A 20,253-nucleotide genomic window follows, 5' to 3' on the forward strand; every position below is an offset into this window, starting at 1 on the left:
AATGTATTTAAGTTTAATAATGATATAAATATAAAAAAATCTATTTTGTTTTAAATTGTGTCAAATGATCTGTGAACCCTAGAAGGTCCAAAGAGGTACTGCAGTGGGGTCGTGAAAGTTTTAGTTGATTAAACTTTAAATTTATATATTTTTTCATATCCCCGATGCATATTGTCCACAAATGTAAATGTTTTCAAACACACATTAACATTGATTCAAGATACTGTAGTTCAGAAATAGCAGGGGTATGGACACTATTCACTGTAAGTAATTATATTATTGTTAGCATTTAGCATATTAGCGCTCTAGTTGCCTGGTAGCCATTACCTAGTCAGATGCCTGTTAGAAATTAGTGGCGGAAGCTGCCAGCAATCAATTAGCGTTCTAGTTGTCAGCTAGGGATAAGCGATTCAGTTGTCAGACAGCGATTAGCGGTCCAGTTGTCAGTTAGCGATTAGCACACCAGTTTTCAGCTGGTGATTAAGAGACAATTTTTTTGCGAGTGATTAACGCGTTAATTTTCAGCAAACGAACACAACGCCAGTTGTCAGCGATCGATCACGCTTGGTTGGCAGCTAGCAATTAGAAGTCCTGTTTTAAGTTAGCGATTAGCACGGCAGCTGTCGGCTGGTGATTAACAAACAATTTTTTCGCGAGTGATACCTTGTTAGTTGTCGGCAGGCGATCACCACGCCAGTTGTCAGCGATCGAACATGCTAGTTGTCAGCTAGCAATTACAAGTCAAGTCGTCAGTTAGCGATTAGCACACCAGTTGTCAGCTGGTGACTAACAAACAATTTTTTTTCGCGAGTGATTATTGCATTAATTGTCAGCAAGCGATCTTCAAACCAGTTGTCAAAAATCAAACACGCTCGTTGTCAGCTAGCAATTATAAGTCAGGTTTTCAGTTAGCGATTAGCGCACCAGTTCTCAGCTAGTGATTAACAAACAATTTATTTCGGGAGTGATTAACGCGTTAATTGTCAGCTAGCGATCATCACGCTGGTTTTCAGCGATCGAACACGCTAGTTGTCAGTTAGAAATTAAAAGTCAAGTTGTCAGTTAGCGATTAGCGCACCGGTTGTCAGCTGGTGATTAACAAACAATTTTTTCGCGAGTGATTAATGCGTTAATTGTTGGCTCGCAATCACCACAGCAGTTGTCAGCGATCGAACACACTAGTTGTCAGCTAGCAATTAGAAGTCAAGTTGTCAGTTAGCGATTAGCACACCAGTTGTCAGCTGGTGATTAACAAACAATTTTTTCGCGAGTGATTAACGCGTCAGCGCCCCCCGCGATCCCAAAAGGGAATAAGCGGTAGGAAATGGATGGATGGATGGATGATTAACGCGTTAATTGTCGGCAAGTGATCACCACGGCAGTTGTCAGCGATCAAACACGCTAGATGTCAGCTAGCAATTACAAGTTAAGTTTTCAGTTAGCGATTAGCGCACCAGTTGTCAGCTGGTGATTAAGAAACAATTTTTTTCGCGAGTAATTAATGTGTTAATTGTCAGCAAGCGATCACCACGCCAGTTGTCAGCGATCGAACACGGTAGTTGTCAGCTAGCAATTACAAGTCAAATTGTCAGTTAGCGATTAGCGCACCAGTTGTCAGCTGGGGACTAACAATTTTTTCACGAGTAATTAATGCGATAATTGTCAGCAAGCGATCTTCACAGCAGTTGTCAGCTAGCGATCATCACGCTGGTTTTCAGCGATCGAACACGTTAGTTGTCAGCTAAAAATTAAAAGTCAAGTTGTCAGTTAGCGATTAGCGCACTAGTTGTCAGCTGGTGATTAACAAACAATTTTTTTGCAAGTGATTAACGCGTTAAATGTTGGCAAGCGATCACCACGCCAGTTGTCAGCGATCGAACACGGTAGATGTCAACTAGCAATTAAAAGTCAAGTTTTCAGTTAGCGATTAGCGCACCAGTTGTCAGCTGGTGATTAACAAACAATTTTTTTCACGAGTGATTAATGCGTTAATTGTCAGCAAGCGATCTTCACACCAGTTGTCAAAAATCTAACACGCTCGTTGTCAGCTAGCAATTAGAAGTCAGGTTTTCAGTTAGCGATTAGCGCACCAGTTCTCAGCTAGTGATTAACAAACAATTTATTTCTGGAGTGATTAACGCGTTAATTGTCAGCTAGCGATCATCACGCTGGTTTTCAGTGATCGAACACGCTAGTTGTCAGTTAGAAATTAGAAGTCAAGTTGTCAGTTAGCGATTAGCGCACCAGTTGTCAGCTGGTGATTAACAAACAATTTTTTCGCGAGTGATTAATGCGTTAATTGTTGGCTCGCAATCACCAGAGCAGTTGTCAGCGATCGAACACACCAGTTGTCAGCTAGCAATTAGAAGTCAAGTTGTCAGTTAGCGATTAGCACACCAGTTGTCAGCTGGTGATTAACAAACAATTTTTTCGCGAGTGATTAACGCGTTAATTGTCGGCAAGCGATCACCACGCCAGTTGTCAGCGATCGAACACGGTAGATGTCAACTAGCAATTAAAAGTCAAGTTTTCAGTTAGCGATTAGCGCACCAGTTGTCAGTTGGTGATTAACAAACAATTTTTTTCACGAGTGATTAATGCGTTAATTGTCAGCAAGCGATCTTCACACCAGTTGTCAAAAATCTAACACGCTCGTTGTCAGCTAGCAATTAGAAGTCAGGTTTTCAGTTAGCGATTAGCGCACCAGTTCTCAGCTAGTGATTAACAAACAATTTATTTCTGGAGTGATTAACGCGTTAATTGTCAGCTAGCGATCATCACGCTGGTTTTCAGTGATCGAACACGCTAGTTGTCAGTTAGAAATTAGAAGTCAAGTTGTCAGTTAGCGATTAGCGCACCGGTTGTCAGCTGGTGATTAACAAACAATTTTTTCGCGAGTGATTAATGCGTCAATTGTTGGCTCGCAATCACCAGAGCAGTTGTCAGCGATCGAACACACCAGTTGTCAGCTAGCAATTAGAAGTCATGTTGTCAGTTAGCGATTAGCACACCAGTTGTCAGCTGGTGATTAACAAACAATTTTTTCGCGAGTGATTAACGCGTTAATTGTCGGCAAGTGATCACCACGGCAGTTGTCAGCGATCAAACACGCTAGATGTCAGCTAGCAATTACAAGTTAAGTTTTCAGTTAGCGATTAGCGCACCAGGTGTCAGCTGGTGATTAACAAACAATTTTTTTCGCGAGTAATTAATGCGTTAATTGTCAGCAAGCGATCACCACGCCAGTTGTCAGCGATTGAACACGGTAGTTGTCACCTAGCAATTACAAGTCAAGTTGTCAGTTAGCGATTAGCGCCCCAGTTGTCAGCTGGTGACTAACAAACAATTTTTTCACGAGTAATTAATGCGATAATTGTCAGCAAGCGATCTTCACAGCAGTTGTCAGCTAGCGATCATCACGCTGGTTTTCAGCGATCGAACACGTTAGTTGTCAGCTAAAAATTAGAAGTCAAGTTGTCAGTTAGCGATTAGCGCACTAGTTGTCAGCTGGTGATTAACTAACTATTTTTTCGCGAGTAATTAACCCGTTAATTGTCGTCAAGCGATCACCATGCCAGTTGTCATCGATCGAACACGCTAGTTGTCAGCTAGCAATTAGAAGTCATGTTGTCAGTTAGTGATTAGCGCACTAGTTGTCAGCTGGTGATTAACAAACAATTTTTTTTGCAAGTGATTAACGCGTTAATTGTTGGCAGGCGATCACCACGCCAGTTGTCAGTGATCGAACACGCTAGTTGTCAACTAGCAATTACAAGTCAAGTTGTCAGTTAGCGATTAGCGCACCAGATGTCAGCTAGTGACTAATAAACATTTTTTTTGTGACTGATTAATGTGTTAATTGTCAGCAAGCGATCTTCACACCAGTTGTCAACAATCAGACACGCTCGTTGTCGGCTAGCAATTAGAAGTCAGGTTTTCAGTTAGCGCTTAGCGCACCAGTTCTCAGCTAGTGATTAACAAACAATTTTTTCCGCGAGTGATTAACGCGTTAATTGTCGGCAAGCGATCACCACACTAGTTGTCAGCGATCGAACACGCTAGATGTCAACTAGCAATTAAAAGTCAAGTTTTCAGTTAGCGATTAGCGCACCAGTTGTCAGCTGGTGATTAACAAACAATTTTTTTCGCGAGTGATTAATGCGTTAATTGTCACCAAGCGATCTTCACACCAGTTGTCAAAAATCAAACACTCTCGTTGTCAGCTAGCAATTAGAAGTCAGGTTTTCAGTTAGCGATTAGCGCACCAGTTCTCAGCTAGTGATTAACAAACAATTTTTTTCGGTAGTGATTAACGTGTAATTGTCAGCTAGCGATCATCACGCTGGTTTTCAGCGATCGAACACGCTAGTTGTCAGTTAGAAATTAGAAGTCAAGTTGTCAGTTTGCGATTAGCGCACCAGTTGTCAAAAATCAAACACGGTTCTTGTCAGCTTGCAATTAGAAGTCAGGTTTTCAGTTAGCGATTAGCGCACCAGTTCTCAGCTAGTGATTAGGAAACATTTTTTTTCGTGAGTGATTAACCCGTTAATTGTCAGCTAGCGATCATCACGCTGGTTTTCAGCGATCGAACACGCTAGTTGTCAGCTAGAAATAAGAAGTCAAGTTGTCAGTTAGCGATTAGCGCACCAGTTGTCAGCTGGTGATTAACAAACAATTTTTTTCGCGAGTGATTAATGCGTTAATTGTCAGCAAGCGATCTTCACACCAGTTGTCAAAAATCAAACACGGTCCTTGTCAGCTTGCAATTAGAAGTCAGGTTTTCAGTTAGCGATTAGCACACCAGTTCTCAGCCAGTGATTAGCAAACATTTTTTTTCGTGAGTGATTAACGCGTTAATTGTCAGCTAGCGATATCACGCTGGTTTTCAGCGATCGAACACGCTAGTTGTCAGCTAGAAATAAGAAGTCAAGTTGTCAGTTAGCGATTAGCGCACCAGTTTTCAGCTGGTGATTAACAAACAATTTTTTTCGCGAGTGATTAATGCGTTAATTGTCAGCAAGCGATCTTCACACCAGTTGTCAAAAATCAAACACGGTCCTTGTCAGCTTGCAATTAGAAGTCAGGTTTTCAGTTAGCGATTAGCGCCCCAGTTCTCAGCTAGTGATTAGCAAACCTTTTTTTTCGTGAGTGATTAACGCGTTAATTGTCAGCTAGCGATCATCACGCTGGTTTTCAGCGATCGAACACGCTAGTTCTCAGTTAGAAATTAGAAGTCAAGTTGTCAGTTTGCGATTAGCGCACCAGTTGTCAGCTGGTGATTAACAAACAATTTTTTTCGCGAGTGATTAATGCGTTAATTGTCAGCAAGCGATCTTCACACCAGTTGTCAAAAATCAAACACGGTTCTTGTCAGCTTGCAATTAGAAGTCAGGTTTTCAGTTAGCGATTAGCGCACCAGTTCTCAGCTAGTGATTAGGAAACATTTTTTTTCGTGAGTGATTAACCCGTTAATTGTCAGCTAGCGATCATCACGCTGGTTTTCAGCGATCGAACACGCTAGTTGTCAGCTAGAAATAAGAAGTCAAGTTGTCAGTTAGCGATTAGCGCACCAGTTGTCAGCTGGTGATTAACAAACAATTTTTTTCGCGAGTGATTAATGCGTTAATTGTCAGCAAGCGATCTTCACACCAGTTGTCAAAAATCAAACACGGTCCTTGTCAGCTTGCAATTAGAAGTCAGGTTTTCAGTTAGCGATTAGCACACCAGTTCTCAGCCAGTGATTAGCAAACATTTTTTTTCGTGAGTGATTAACGCGTTAATTGTCAGCTAGCGATATCACGCTGGTTTTCAGCGATCGAACACGCTAGTTGTCAGCTAGAAATAAGAAGTCAAGTTGTCAGTTAGCGATTAGCGCACCAGTTTTCAGCTGGTGATTAACAAACAATTTTTTTCGCGAGTGATTAATGCGTTAATTGTCAGCAAGCGATCTTCACACCAGTTGTCAAAAATCAAACACGGTCCTTGTCAGCTTGCAATTAGAAGTCAGGTTTTCAGTTAGCGATTAGCGCCCCAGTTCTCAGCTAGTGATTAGCAAACCTTTTTTTTCGTGAGTGATTAACGCGTTAATTGTCAGCTAGCGATCATCACGCTGGTTTTCAGCGATCGAACACGCTAGTTCTCAGTTAGAAATTAGAAGTCAAGTTGTCAGTTTGCGATTAGCGCACCAGTTGTCAGCTGGTGATTAACAAACAATTTTTTTCGCGAGTGATTAATGCGTTAATTGTCAGCAAGCGATCTTCACACCAGTTGTCAAAAATCAAACACGGTTCTTGTCAGCTTGCAATTAGAAGTCAGGTTTTCAGTTAGCGATTAGCGCACCAGTTCTCAGCTAGTGATTAGGAAACATTTTTTTTCGTGAGTGATTAACCCGTTAATTTTCAGCTAGCGATCATCACGCTGGTTTTCAGCGATCGAACACGCTAGTTGTCAGCTAGAAATAAGAAGTCAAGTTGTCAGTTAGCGATTAGCGAACCAGTTGTCAGCTGGTGATTAACAAACAATTTTTTCGCGAGTGATTAATGCGTTAATCGTTGGTTCGCAATCACCACAGCAGTTGTCAGCGATCGAACAGGCTAGTTGTCAGCTAGCAATTAATGTTCCAGTTGTCAGTTAGCGAATGGTGCGCTAGTTTCTAGCTAGCTCTTAGCAGCGCTACATTACATAATTGGAATATTTGGCTGTTGCACAATAACAGAGTACCACTAAGACCGGTTTGAATGAAAACACAATTTTATACAAGATATGAAAAGGAAACTATGTCCATAACAAAACATGTCAAGAAAGAAAATAAAAGTATTAAAAAAATAATAATAAATAATGATAATAAACAATAGAATAGGATACAAAATTCAAAAAGACTTAAAAAAAAGTTAATCTAAATCACTTTGAATTTCTCTAAATGTAAGGGCTTTTGTACTTTTGACCATTTTTCAAGATTTAATTGATAAATTAAAAACATTAAGGCAATGTGAAAATGGAGGGTAAATTCCATGAATAATTTTAAATCGTATTTCTTTAATTTTGGAACATTTAGGTTTGTAATATAGCATGTCTTAATTTTCCTTAGCTCTACTTTTGTAAATACCTTTAGGATATGTTGTCTAAAATACAGTAATTAGTGATATTCCACCATTGCTTGCATGAAAGCATGTATTTGACATTTTGTAATAATTACAAGTATTTTTTACTTTTTTTTCAAAAATTGTTTAAAAAAAAAATGTTCCCCAAAAATAACACATTTAATTTGTTTTGTACTTTTTATTTAATTATTATTATTATCATTTTTTTAGAATTTTTATAAATATTTGTTTTATTTGATTAAAAACGCTGTTTTTTGACATACGTTGGAAATAAGTGGAAAATGCATCTTTCAGGTGGACTCAGGTTAATGCATCCTAGTTTTTTCACCACACTGCCACCTGCAGGACAGAGTGAGCAGTATTTCTTTTGCATCCAATCTGTGGAATAATGACATTGTTATGATTTTATTTATGTTGTTTTTTTTGTTTTTATTTTAGATAAAAGCCTGATAGATCAAACAGCCAAGCTGCGACATTTTAATCTTATATTTCCCTTCCAAGCCTTTTATTTGTTTGAATAAACTTTAGTGTCTTTATCTGTCACTTTTCAACCTTATTTATGTAGAATTGTTTTGCCTTTCATGTCTTTGTTTTTGGCATTTTTTCCCCTTTTTTGCAGCAGCAGATAAAAAACTGTCCATCTTTCCCACAAGATGATGTCTTACCTGTCAACAGCCGCATTTCAAAATAAGGGAATTTCCTGCGAAAAAAAGGGATAAATTAATATGAATTATGTATCATAGGACTTTCACAAGCCCCGCCCCCCGCATTACCATGGTTACGCCGAGGTTTATTGAAGGACCAGAAGTTTTGTTGCTCCAGGACAGGACTTTTTTACCATGAAAGGTAAAAAAATAAAATAAAAAAATAAATAGAAAGACTTGTAAAACTCTACTGTGTAGGATGGGTAGCAACATAAAGGTGTTCTGTTTCTTTCACGTACTGTAATCCACAGAAATATTTGTTCTTGACCCAAGAACTTTTAAAAGCAGAGAGGAAGCAGAACCAGACTCCCCTCCAGGCGACCTTTTCTGTGAATTGTTTTACGACCTCTTCGTTGAACTCTTAATATACCTTTTTATTTGAACTGTTATGTTACCAAGGGCGATGGCTGTTTACGACCCCTCCTCCCTTAGAGACAGCTGTTTCCATGTATTATGTATCATAGGAATTTCACATGCCCCGCCCCCAGCATTACCACGGTTACGCCAATGTTTATTGAAGGACCGGAAGTTGAGTTGCTCCAGGACATCATTTTTTTCCCATGGAAGGTAAAAAAAAAAAAATAAATAAAAAATAAAAAAGATTGTAAAACTCCACTGTGTAGAGTAGGAAGCAACCAGAAGGTGTTCTGTTTCTTTCATGTATTGTAATCCACAGAAAGATTTTGTCTTGACCAAAGAACTACAAAAGTGGAGAGGAAGCAGGACCAGACTCCCTTCCAGGCGGCCTTTTTTGTGAACTCTTTTACGACATCTTCTTTGAACTCTTTTACGACCTTTTCTTTAAACAGTTCTATGACCAAAGGTGATGGCTTTTTACGACCCCCTCCCTTAGAAACAGCTGTTGCCATGTGTTTTGTATCATAGGACTTTCATAAGCCGCGCCCCCCACATTACCAAGGTTACGCCGATGTTTATTGAAGGACAGGAAGTTGTGTTGCTCCAGGAAATCATTCTTTTTTTCTATGGAAGATTTAAAAAAAAAAAATCCAAATAACCTAAAGGGGCTTGTAAAGCTCCACTGTGTAAGATGGGAGGCCACATGAATGTGTTCTGTTTCTTCCGTGTATTGTAATCCACAGAAATATTTTGTCTTGACCCAAGAACTACAAAAACTGAGAGGAACCAGGACCAGATTCCCCTCCAGGCAACCTTTTCTGTGAACTGTTTTACGACCTCTACTTTGAACTCTTTTACAACCTCTTCTTTGAACTGTTCTCTAACTAAAGGCGATGGCTGTTTAGGACCCCCTCCCTTAGAAACGGCTGTTGCCATGTGGTATGTATCATAGGACTTTCACAAGCCCCGCCCCCTGCATTACCATGGCTACGCCAATGTTTATTGATGGACCTGAAGTTGTGTTGTTCCAGGACATCATTCTTTTTTTCTATGGAAGACTTAAAAAAAAAAAAAAACCTAAAGGGACTTGTAAAGCTCCACTGTGTAGGATGGGAAGCAACATGTATGTGTTCTGTTTCTTTCGTGTATTGTAATCCACAGAAAGATTTTGTATTGACCCAAGAACTACAAAAGCAGAGAGGAAGCAGGACCAGACTCCCCTCCAGGCGACCTTTTCTGTGAACCGTTTTACGACCTTTTCTTTGAGCTCTTTTACAACCAAAAAAACAAAAAACGATATTAATATTTGTCTGTTATCAGCAAAAAACAAGTATCGGTCGATATCGGCTTGTCCGATACCAGCAGTCCTGCAGCGTGTTTTCTTCACAGGTAACATCTCAATGTCCTCCAATGAGCACGTCTTCTACTTGACTCTAGTCATTCGCAAACTGCAAACACGCTAGGCTAAGGGCTACCGGGAGCTAGCAGCTACACAACAGCTAAGCACACCATAGCACACAAGCTATACATGCGTAGTAATAATTGAACAATATTGCCGTCTAAAACAGCACATTTGTCAATATAAACAACTATCAAGTAATTACAGTTGTATATTACTTACACACCCAGTAACAAATGTGTCCGCATCGTCAACTGTGGCCACTATGCTGACACCAAAAAAACAGTTTCAACTCATGGCCACCATAAGCCAGTGCTTCTCAAATATCTTTTATTTACTGTTAAAGGCCTACTGAAAGGAGATCTTCTTATTTAAACGGGGATAGCAGGTCCATTCTATGGGTCATACTTGATCATTTCGCGATATTGCCATATTTTTGCTGAAAGGATTTAGTAGAGAACATCCACGATAAACTTTGCAACTTTTGGCCGCTAATAAAAAAGCTTTGCCTGTACCGGAAGTAGCAGACGATGTGCGGGAAGCCACTTTTCTTGACGAGGCAAGGCAGCCGGGCTGATATATTTTTTTCCCCCCTTCTCCACGGTGTAAACATCCGACGGTCGGGGGCGGCCGGTAATAGGAGGCAAAAGAGTCCGCAGCTGCAGGAAGAACGAGGCAAACTCTCCGCTCATGTCTACGGTAAGAGCCGACTTATTGCCACCATTTTCTCACCGAAACCTGCCGGTTGACATGTGGTAGGGAACCAGGTTCGCTTGACCGCTCTGTTCCATAGTAAAGCTTCACCGTCAGCTTTCGGGAATGTAAACAAGGAAACACCGGCTGTGTTTGTTTTACTAAAGGCGGCCGCAATACACCGCTTCCCACCTACATCTTTCTTCTTTGACGTCTCCATTATTAGTTGAACAAATTGCAAAAGATTCAGCAACACAGATGTCCAGAATACTGTGTGTAATCATGCGATTAAAGCGGACGACTTATAGCTGGGATTGGTGCCGGATCAAAATGTCCGCTGTAATCCGTGACGTCACGCGCACGCGTCATCATACCGCGATGTTTTGAACAGGATACCTCGCGCGAAATTCAAAATTGCAATTTAGTAAACTAACCCGGCTGTATTGGCATGTGTTGCAATGTTAATATTTCATCATTGATATATAAACTATCAGACTGCGAGGTCGGTAGTAGTGGGTTTTAGTAGGCCTTTAAGAAACAATTTCATAGACAAGTGATACTATGTATAGATGGGGGAAGCAAAATGGTTTCCTCTTTATACAGGGGCGGGGGGTGGGGGGTGCGTAACAGACATTAAAAGAAAGGCACGGCCTTAAGTCAAATCCAGACTGTTAGTTTGTCATGATCCCTCATGTTTTTAGACGTGTTTTCCTGTGTTTCGGTGCTACTTCCTGTCCAGCGCTCTTATTTTGCTATCTTCATTTCCTGTTTTGGCATGTCCTACGGTGTCTTTACCTCTGTCCTGCGCAGTCAGGAGTCTCACCTGTGTGTGATTGCTCATCAGCAGTGTCGTCAGATAGTTCTTGGTACCACTGTACCTTGCATGCATTGTCAGTGTTACTTCTGTGAGTAGTTTTTTAACATTCCCTGCGAGGTCTTTTGGATTTTCCAGTGGTCGACATTTTGTTTTCTCGACTTGTCCAGCATGTACACTGCCTTCCGCCCGATTGTAGCTGAGATAGGCACCAGCGCCCCCCGCGACCCCAAAGGGAATAAGCGGTAGAACATGAATGGATGGATATTTCCAACTGCACGTGACCTGTTGCCTCTGCATCTTGGGGTCACGTTACTGGCTGCCATGCACAACCATAACAAAGGTAAGTGATTTTAATTCTACCTTTGCTCTCTTGTTGAGTGATTTCACTTGATAAAGCCTTTTTTGTAATCATTCCACAGTACAAAATAAAAGTATATGTGATTCGTGCTGATATCCTACTGCATGAGTCACAAACACGGTGCCCGCAGGCACCAGGTAGCCCGTAAGGAACAGATGAGTAGCCCGCTGGCATGTTCTAAAAATAGCTCAAATAGCAGCACTTACCAGCGAGCTGCCTCTATTTTTAAAATTGTATATATTTACTAGCAAGCTGGTCTCTATTGGCTTGACATTTTTAATTCTACGAGAGACAAAACTCAAATAGAATTTGAAAATCCAAGAAATTTTTTTTAAAGACTTGGTCTTCACTTCTTTAAATAAATTCATTAATTTTTTTACTTTGCTTCTGATAACTTTCAGAAAGACAATTTTAGAGAAAAAATACAACCTTAAAAATGATTTTAGGATTTTTAAACACATATACCTTTTTGCCTTTTTAAATTCCTTCCTCTTCTTTCCTGACAATTTAAATCAATGTTCAAGTATTTTTTTATTTATTATAAAGAATAATAAATATATTTTAATTTAATTCTTTGTTTTAGCTTCTGTTTTTTCAAATTTCAAATTCAAAAAAATTATTCTGTAAAATATGTAGAATCAAATTTAAATCTTAATTCAAAGTCTTTTGAATTTCTTTTAAAATTTTTGTTCTGGAAATAATGATTTGTCTTTGTTAGAAATATAGCTTGGTTCAATTTTTTATATATTCTAACAAAGTGCTGATTGGATTTTAACCTATTTAAAACATGTCATCAAAATTCAAAAATTAATCTTAATCTGGAAAAATTAATAATGATGTTCCATAAATTATTTTTAACATTTTTTCAAGAAGATTCAAATCAGCTAGTTTTTCTCTTCATTTTTTTCGGTTGAATTTTGAATTTGAAAGAGTCGAAATTAAAGATAAAACTATGTTTCAAAATTTAATTTTCATTTTTTCCGCGTTTTCTCCTCTTTTAAACCGTTCAATTAAGTATTTTTTTCATCATTTATTCTCTACAAAAAAAACCTTCCGTAAAAGGAAAAAAAATGCACGACGGCATGACAGACAGAAATACCCATTTTTTTATACATATAGATTTATTTATTAAAGGTAAATTGAGCAAATTGGCTATTTCTGGCAATTTATTTAAGTATGTATCAAACTGGTAGCCCTTCGCATTAATCAGTACCCAAGAAGTAGCTCTTGGTTTCAAAAAGGTTGGTGACCCCTGTCCTATTGGACAATATTGGCACCAGCAAATGTCTAAGGCTCTGATATCAGTATTTTATGGGAAGTGAAAATTTACCCATTTGGTTGACTGCCTTGTTTATCCACATTGGTGCTATCAGCTGGTTCCTTTCTATTAAATATATTTCTATCTGCACCTGACCTGCTGTCTCTGCATAGTGGGGTCACGCCGCCAAGCCCGTAACATAGCTAGGAGCTTTTCAATTTACAATTTTTCTCGGTTGGAATAATTTCACTTGATCAACTTTTTTTTTAAACATTCCACACCACAAAATGATAGATGAATTGATTACCATGAATTGATTAACGTGGACCCCGACTTAAACAAGTTGAAAAACTTATTCGGGTGTTACCATTTAGTGGTCAATTGTACGGAATATGTACTGAACTCTGCAATCTACTAATAAAAGTATCAATCAATCAATCAATCAAAGTATGTATGATTTGTGCTTATATCGTATCAGTTCAATTTCGAAATCAGCTTATTTAAGGCTCCAGTATCGTCATCTCATGAGAAGCGGAAATTTACCTTTGGTCGACTGCCATGTTTGTCCACGTTGGTGTGATCAGCTTTTTCCTCTATTAAATATATTTGTACTTGCACGTGACCTGCTGTCTCTGCATTTTGGGGTCAACCCGCCAGCCACCATGCCCATAACATAGCTAGGTGTTTTCTATTCTACTTTGTACTCTGTTTGAGGGATTTCACTTGCTCAAACCTTTTTTTAACATTCCACAGTACAAAATAATAAAGGTATGTGTGGTTGGTGCTGATATCATATTGGACAATATCTGTATCGGCCAATATTTAAGGCCCTAATATCCGTATCTTTTGGGAAGTGAAAACTGACCCTTTGGTCGACTGCCCTGTTTGTCCCAAGCTGGGGCTATCAGCTTTTTCCTCTAAATAAATATAGTTCTGCTTACACGTGACCTGCTGTCTCTGCATCCTGGGGTCACGCCGCCAGACGTCACACCCATAATATTGCTACGTGTTTTTCAATCTGCTATTGTACTTTGGTTAAATGATTTCACTTGATCAAACCTTTTCTAACATTACACAGTACAAAATAATAAACGTAAGTATGATTGGTGCTGATATCATATTGGGTAGTATTGGTATCGGCCAATATTTAGTTCTCTAATATCCGTATCTTTTAGGAAGTGAAAATTCGACTGCCATGTTTGTCCATGTTGGTGCTATCAGCTGTTTCCTTTTATCAAATATATTTCTACTTGCACATGACCTGCTGTCTCTGCATTTTGGGGTCACGCCGCCAGTCGCCAAACCCATAACATACCTACGTGTTTTTAAATCTACGATTGTTCTCTTTGAATGATTTTACTTTATCGAACATTTTTCTAACATTCCACAGTACACAAAATAAAAGCATTTATGATTGGTGCTCATATCATATTGGATGATATCGGTATCGGCCAATATTTAAGGCTCTAACATCTGTATCTTTTGGGAATTGAAAATTCACCCCTTTGTCGACTGCCATGTTTGTCAACGTTTTTCCTTTTGTTAAATATATTTGTACTTCCACGTGACCTGCTGTCTCTGCATCTTGGGGTCACGCCACCACGCCCATAACATAGCTACGTGTTTTTCATTCTACTAGCGGACTCTGTTTGAGGGGTTTTACTTGATCACCCCTTTTCTAACATTCCACAGTACAAAATAATAAAATGTATGTATGATTGGTGCTGATATCATATTGGATAACATCAGTATCGGCCAATATTTAAGGTTCTAATATCCGTATCTCTTAGGAAGTGAAAATTCACCTATTGGTCGACTGCCATGTTTGTCCACGTTGGTGCTATCAGCTGTTTACTTTTATCAAATATATTTCTACTTGCACATGACCTGCTGTCTCTGCATCTTGGGGTCACGCCGCCAGTCGCCACACCCATAACGTACCTACGTGTTTTTAAATCTACGATTGTTCTCTTTGAATGATTTCACTTTATTGAACCTTTTTCTAACATTCCACAGTACAAAATATTATAAAAGCGTGTATGATTGGTGCTGATATCGTATTGGATAATATCCGTATCAGCCAATATTTAAGGCTCTAACATCCGTATCCTTTGGGAATTGAAAATTCACCCCTTTGTCGACTGCCATTTTTGTCCACGTTTTTCCTTTTGTTAAATATATTTGTATTTGCACGTGACCTGCTGTCTCTGCATCTTGGGGTCACGCCACCACGCCCATAACATAGCTACGTGTTTTTCATTCTACTAGCGGACTCTGTTTGAGGGGTTTTACTTGATCACCCCTTTTCTAACATTCCACAGTACAAAATAATAAAATGTATGTACGATTGGTGCTGATATCATATTGGATAATATCAGTATCGGCCAATATTTACAACTCTAATATCCGTATCTCTTTGGAAGTGAAAATTCACCTATTGGTCGACTACCATGTTTGTCCACGGTGGTGCTATCAGCAGTTTCCTTTTATCAAATATATTTCTACTTGCACGTGACTTGCTGTCTCTGCATCCTGGGGTCACACCGCCATCACGCCGCCATCACACCCATAACCTCGCTACGTGTTTTTCAATGTACGATTGTTCTCCGTTTGGATGATTTCACTTTATCGAACCGTTTTTTAACATTCCACAGTACAAAAGATAATAAAAGCATTTATGATTGTTGCTGATATTGTATTGGATAATATCGGAATCGGCCAATATTTAAGGCTCTAACATCCGCATCTTTTGGGAAGTGAACATTCACCATTGGTTGACTGCCATGTTTTTCCATGTTTTTCCTTTTTATTAAATATATTTTTACTTGCACGTGACCTGCGGTCTCTGCATCTTGGGGTCACGCCGCCAGATGCCAAGCCCATAACATAGCTAGGTGCTTTCAATCTTCTATTTTTCTCGTTTTGGGTGATTCCATTTGATTAAACCTTATTTTTTCCCAATCAGTTCACAGTACAAAATAAAAGTATGTATGATTTGTGCTGATATCGTATCGGCTTAATATCTTTCCATCCATTCAGCCAATATTCAAGGCCCCAATATCAATATCTTATCGGAAGTGAACAATGTGTTTTGGACACAGAATCAGGAAGATATGGACTTGTTGAAATGTAATAGGAATGTTAAAGTTATAGTACGTAAAAGTATTGATACTGTGTGTGCAGATCTTGTACAGCAGTATCATCATAGTCATTCTAAAATGCGTTGACACGTTGCAAAAGTGCAAATGATAAACAGGAGCATGACAACACAGCCTTCCATTAATAATACACAAACTCCAGACTGTAGGAACATGAACATGTGGTTAAAAACATGCACACTCCATAAAATATATGAATATTTATCACAAGCATGGATCTAAAGAACATTACCGAGCTGAAAACGCTTATGACTCTACTTCCTTATTCATACCCAAGATTATTGCCGTGTGCATCATTCCCCCCAGGAACATGTATGCACTGTAAATGATCATCTTTTTTTACTGATTTCTTTTAAAGCTCTTAAAGGAACAATACCCAAATCCTTTAACAGCCATAAAATCATGTTAAACATACACTGGTTTATGTGGAGAAGAACAGAATTAATGTCATTGGCCAAGGGGGAACCCTGAACACCCTCCTTATTAGTGGTATGTAGAGGTGTCTCTTCTCCGGGTTCTTGGGACCACCAAGTACTGACATGACAGCTCCTTTACGGGATTGAACACTGTTTTATTTTTAGTCTTTCTGGTGCTTTTCAGCAAATGTCTTTTTGGTTCTTCTGTCTCGCTCTCGCTCGTGTTCCACCTCCAACTCCCCCCTCCTCATCGGCTGCTGCTTTTTTAACACAGTGATAGGTGATTAGATAAGCAGGCCCAGGTGGGCCATCTATGCACCTGTCGCTGATCTCGAAGCTGGTCTTGGCACAGCTTGCTTCGCTGCAGGTCCGCAGGCCACGCCCCCAATCCCCACATGGTAATATCGGCGGACCAGCCAGGTCACCTCTCATGCTATGTACGCATTTACCTATCTGTAATGCTGAGTGAATCCCGAGTTGTTCAGCTACCAAAAGGAATAGTCTCGCAAAGCCTGTAAACATCCATCCACCTTCTAAGTCTGTAACATTTCCTAGAATGAAACATTTGAACAATTTTGACACATTTTAAGCACAAAAACAACACAATAAAACTAAAATGAAGTCAAACTACTCCCTCTTTTTAAAGACACCGGAGTGATGCTGTCACAATGCTCTTTACTCGGGCTGCAGCTATTGGTTATTTCATTAATCGACTAAGCCGGGGGTCATAGACCCGCGGCTCTTTAGTGCCACCCTAGTGGCTCCCTGGAGCATTTTTAAAAAGATTGAAAATGGAAAAAGATGGGAATTTTTTTTTTTTTTTTAGTATGATTTTTGTTTGAGGACAAGCATTAACCTTCCCAGTTAATAGAAAGCCCACTGTTTAATATGTTTAATGATGATTATGGGACAAGCAGTAGAAAATTAATGAATGGTACTTTTTCATCGGTTATTGTTTGTCTTTGGTACACTAAAGTGTATATTTTAGGCCATTGTTTTGTTTCTTTTCTTTTTGCATGTATGTATGTATGAAGATATATATATATATATATATATATATATATATATCCATCCATTTTCTACCGCTTATTCCCTTTTTTTGGGGTCGCGGGGGGCGCTGGCGCCTATCTCAGCTACAATTGGGCGGAAGGCGGGGTACACCCTGGACCAGTCGCCACCTCATCGCAGGGCCAACACAGATAGTCAGACAACATTCACACTCACATTCACACACTAGGGCCAATTTTAGTGTTGCCAATCAACCTATCCCCAGGTGCATGTTTTTGGAAATGGGAGGAAGCCGGAGTACCCGGAGGGAACCCACACATTCACAGGGAGATATATATATATATATATATATATATATATATATATATATATATATATATATATATATATATATATGTGTGTGTGTGTGTATATATGTATGTATGTATGTATTTATTGCTTTTATCTTTGGTTTGAACATGTAAACTCGAAGTTATTATTTTGTTTTTTTTTGTTTCTTTGTTTTTGCTATTTTTGTATTACAACATTTTACTATTTGATGATGTCATACTACATTGTAATCTTTTGTTTTGTGATTGTGTGATGTTTTTCACCTCAAATATGAGCATCTGGCCTTCTTTCCACACCATATAAAATGTGATATAATTTTATGTATTTTCTTAAACAAACTTTTAGTATTTAGGACAAGCCTATTTTTAGTCCAATATAGCTCTTTCAACATTTTTGGTTGCCGATCCTTTGATAAAGCTATTTAGTTCTTGTCGGTCAATCAAGTAATTTAAAACTTCATTGAGTATTAAGAGAAAACATTTTTTTGTCATGATCACACATTATAGCAGTAGTTGTGACCCCAAAAATGTATTTAGTAAACAGGAAATCAAAAACTAGTACAGCTGGAAGTGCACCGGAAGCAGGTTAAGCTAATCAAAGCATGAACGATCAATCTCTAACAATAAACTGTTTCATCCCCGACTGAACAACAAGGCTGGCATATAAAGCCCTCTGATTTTTAGGGATGTAAAGATATCAAAATCTAACGATACGGTCAGCGAGGGGCAATTTACTTGGAAAATGTAGTAAGCTAAGCTATAAGTTACTTGACTTTTTTCTGTGGAATGATAATTCCGATTATTTCATGTTTGGAAATAACATGATAGCCCAGCAAGCACAAGACACCGAAAAAACGTTGAACTTGTTGAACTACAGTATGTTAATGTTTGGTTCTGACCTTGATTCGACCATTGAAGTTTGACCAATTCTCAACCAATATTCTACAACACAAATATAACGTTTAAACATCATCAGTTTAGACAACGCTTAATCAATGTTGGGTTCTGACTTTGATTTCACCATTGGCGGCGGTAGAGCTCTGCAGGTAGGGTGGCCTATCGAACAACGTAAGAGTTCCAGGTTCGATCCACGCTTCTGCCACCCTGCCGTTGTGTCCTTGGGCAAGACACTTTACTCACCTGCTCCCAGTGCCACCCAAACTGGTTTAAAAATGTAACTTAGATATTGGGTTTCACTATGTAAAGCGCTTTGAGTCACTAGATAAAAACGCGCTATATAACTATAATTTACTTCACTAATTCACATCATTTGAAGATTGATCATTTCCCAACCAATATTTTACAACACAAATACAATGTTGAAATAATATGCTTTTTAACTACGTTTAATCAATTATGTGTTTCGACTTTGAATTTACCATGGAAGTTTATTTCCCAACCAATATTCCACAACACAAATACAACGTTGAAACATGCTTTTAGAAGACGTTTAATCAATGTTGGGTTCTGACGTTGATTAGACCGTTGAATTTTGGTCATTCTCCAACCAATATTTGACAACACAAATACAACGTTGAAACACCATGCTTTTTGATTATTTTTAACCAGTGTTGAGTTCTGACTTTGTTTTGACCATTGAAGTTTGATCCTTTCCAAACCAATATTCCATAACACAAATACAGCGTTGAAACAACATGCTTTTTGATGACCTTTGATCAATGTCAGGTTGTGACGTTGATTCGACCATTGAATTTTGATCATTTTCCAACCGATATTTTACAACATGAATACAACGTTGAAAGGACATGCTTTTTGACAACGTTTACTCAATGTCAGGTTGTGACGTTGATTAGACCGTTGAATTTTGGTCATTCTCCAACCAATATTTGACAACACAAATACATCGTTGAAACACCATGCTTTTTGATTATGCTTAACCAGTGTTGGGTTTTGACTTTGTTTTGACCTTTGAAGTTTGATCCTTTCCAAACCAATATTCCACAACACAAATACAGCGTTGAAACATGCTTTTTGATGACCTTAAATCAATGTCAGGTTGTGATGTTGATTCGACTATTGAATTTTGATCATTTTCCAACCAATGTTTTACAACATGAATAAAACGTTGAAAGGACATGCTTTTTGACAACGTTTACTCAATGTCAGGTTGTGACGTTGATTTGACCATTGAATTTTGGTCATTTCCCAACCCACAACGTGGATCGAACGTCAGACATCAATGTTGTCAACAATTTTTCAACGCTGTTTCAACGTCAATTTTAAAGAACATGTACGTATAATCAATGTTGTATCAATGTTTTGTACCCGTCTGTGTATTGCACTGTTTGGATTTGTTATAAAAAATACCATCAAACCAATATTTTGTGACCAAAAATCATGTATGGAAATCGATTTTTGTGAATAAAAAAAATTATTTGTTCAGACGGACCAACATTTTCAAATAACTGGGTTTTTAGTATATATAGTACAGTATGAGTGCAGTATGATCAGAACCACATGTACACACTAGTATGTAGTATCAATTATTTCCATGGTTCCCAACATGATTTTCATGCTAAAAAAAACACATTAATGCTTGTTAAAGGCCTACTGAAATGAGATTTTCTTATTCAAACAGGGATAGCAGGTCCATTCTACGTGTCATACTTGATCATTTCGCGATATTGCCATATTT

Source organism: Nerophis ophidion, linkage group LG24 (assembly GCF_033978795.1).
Source record: "Nerophis ophidion isolate RoL-2023_Sa linkage group LG24, RoL_Noph_v1.0, whole genome shotgun sequence".
Classification (NCBI taxonomy): Eukaryota; Metazoa; Chordata; class Actinopteri; order Syngnathiformes; family Syngnathidae; genus Nerophis; species Nerophis ophidion.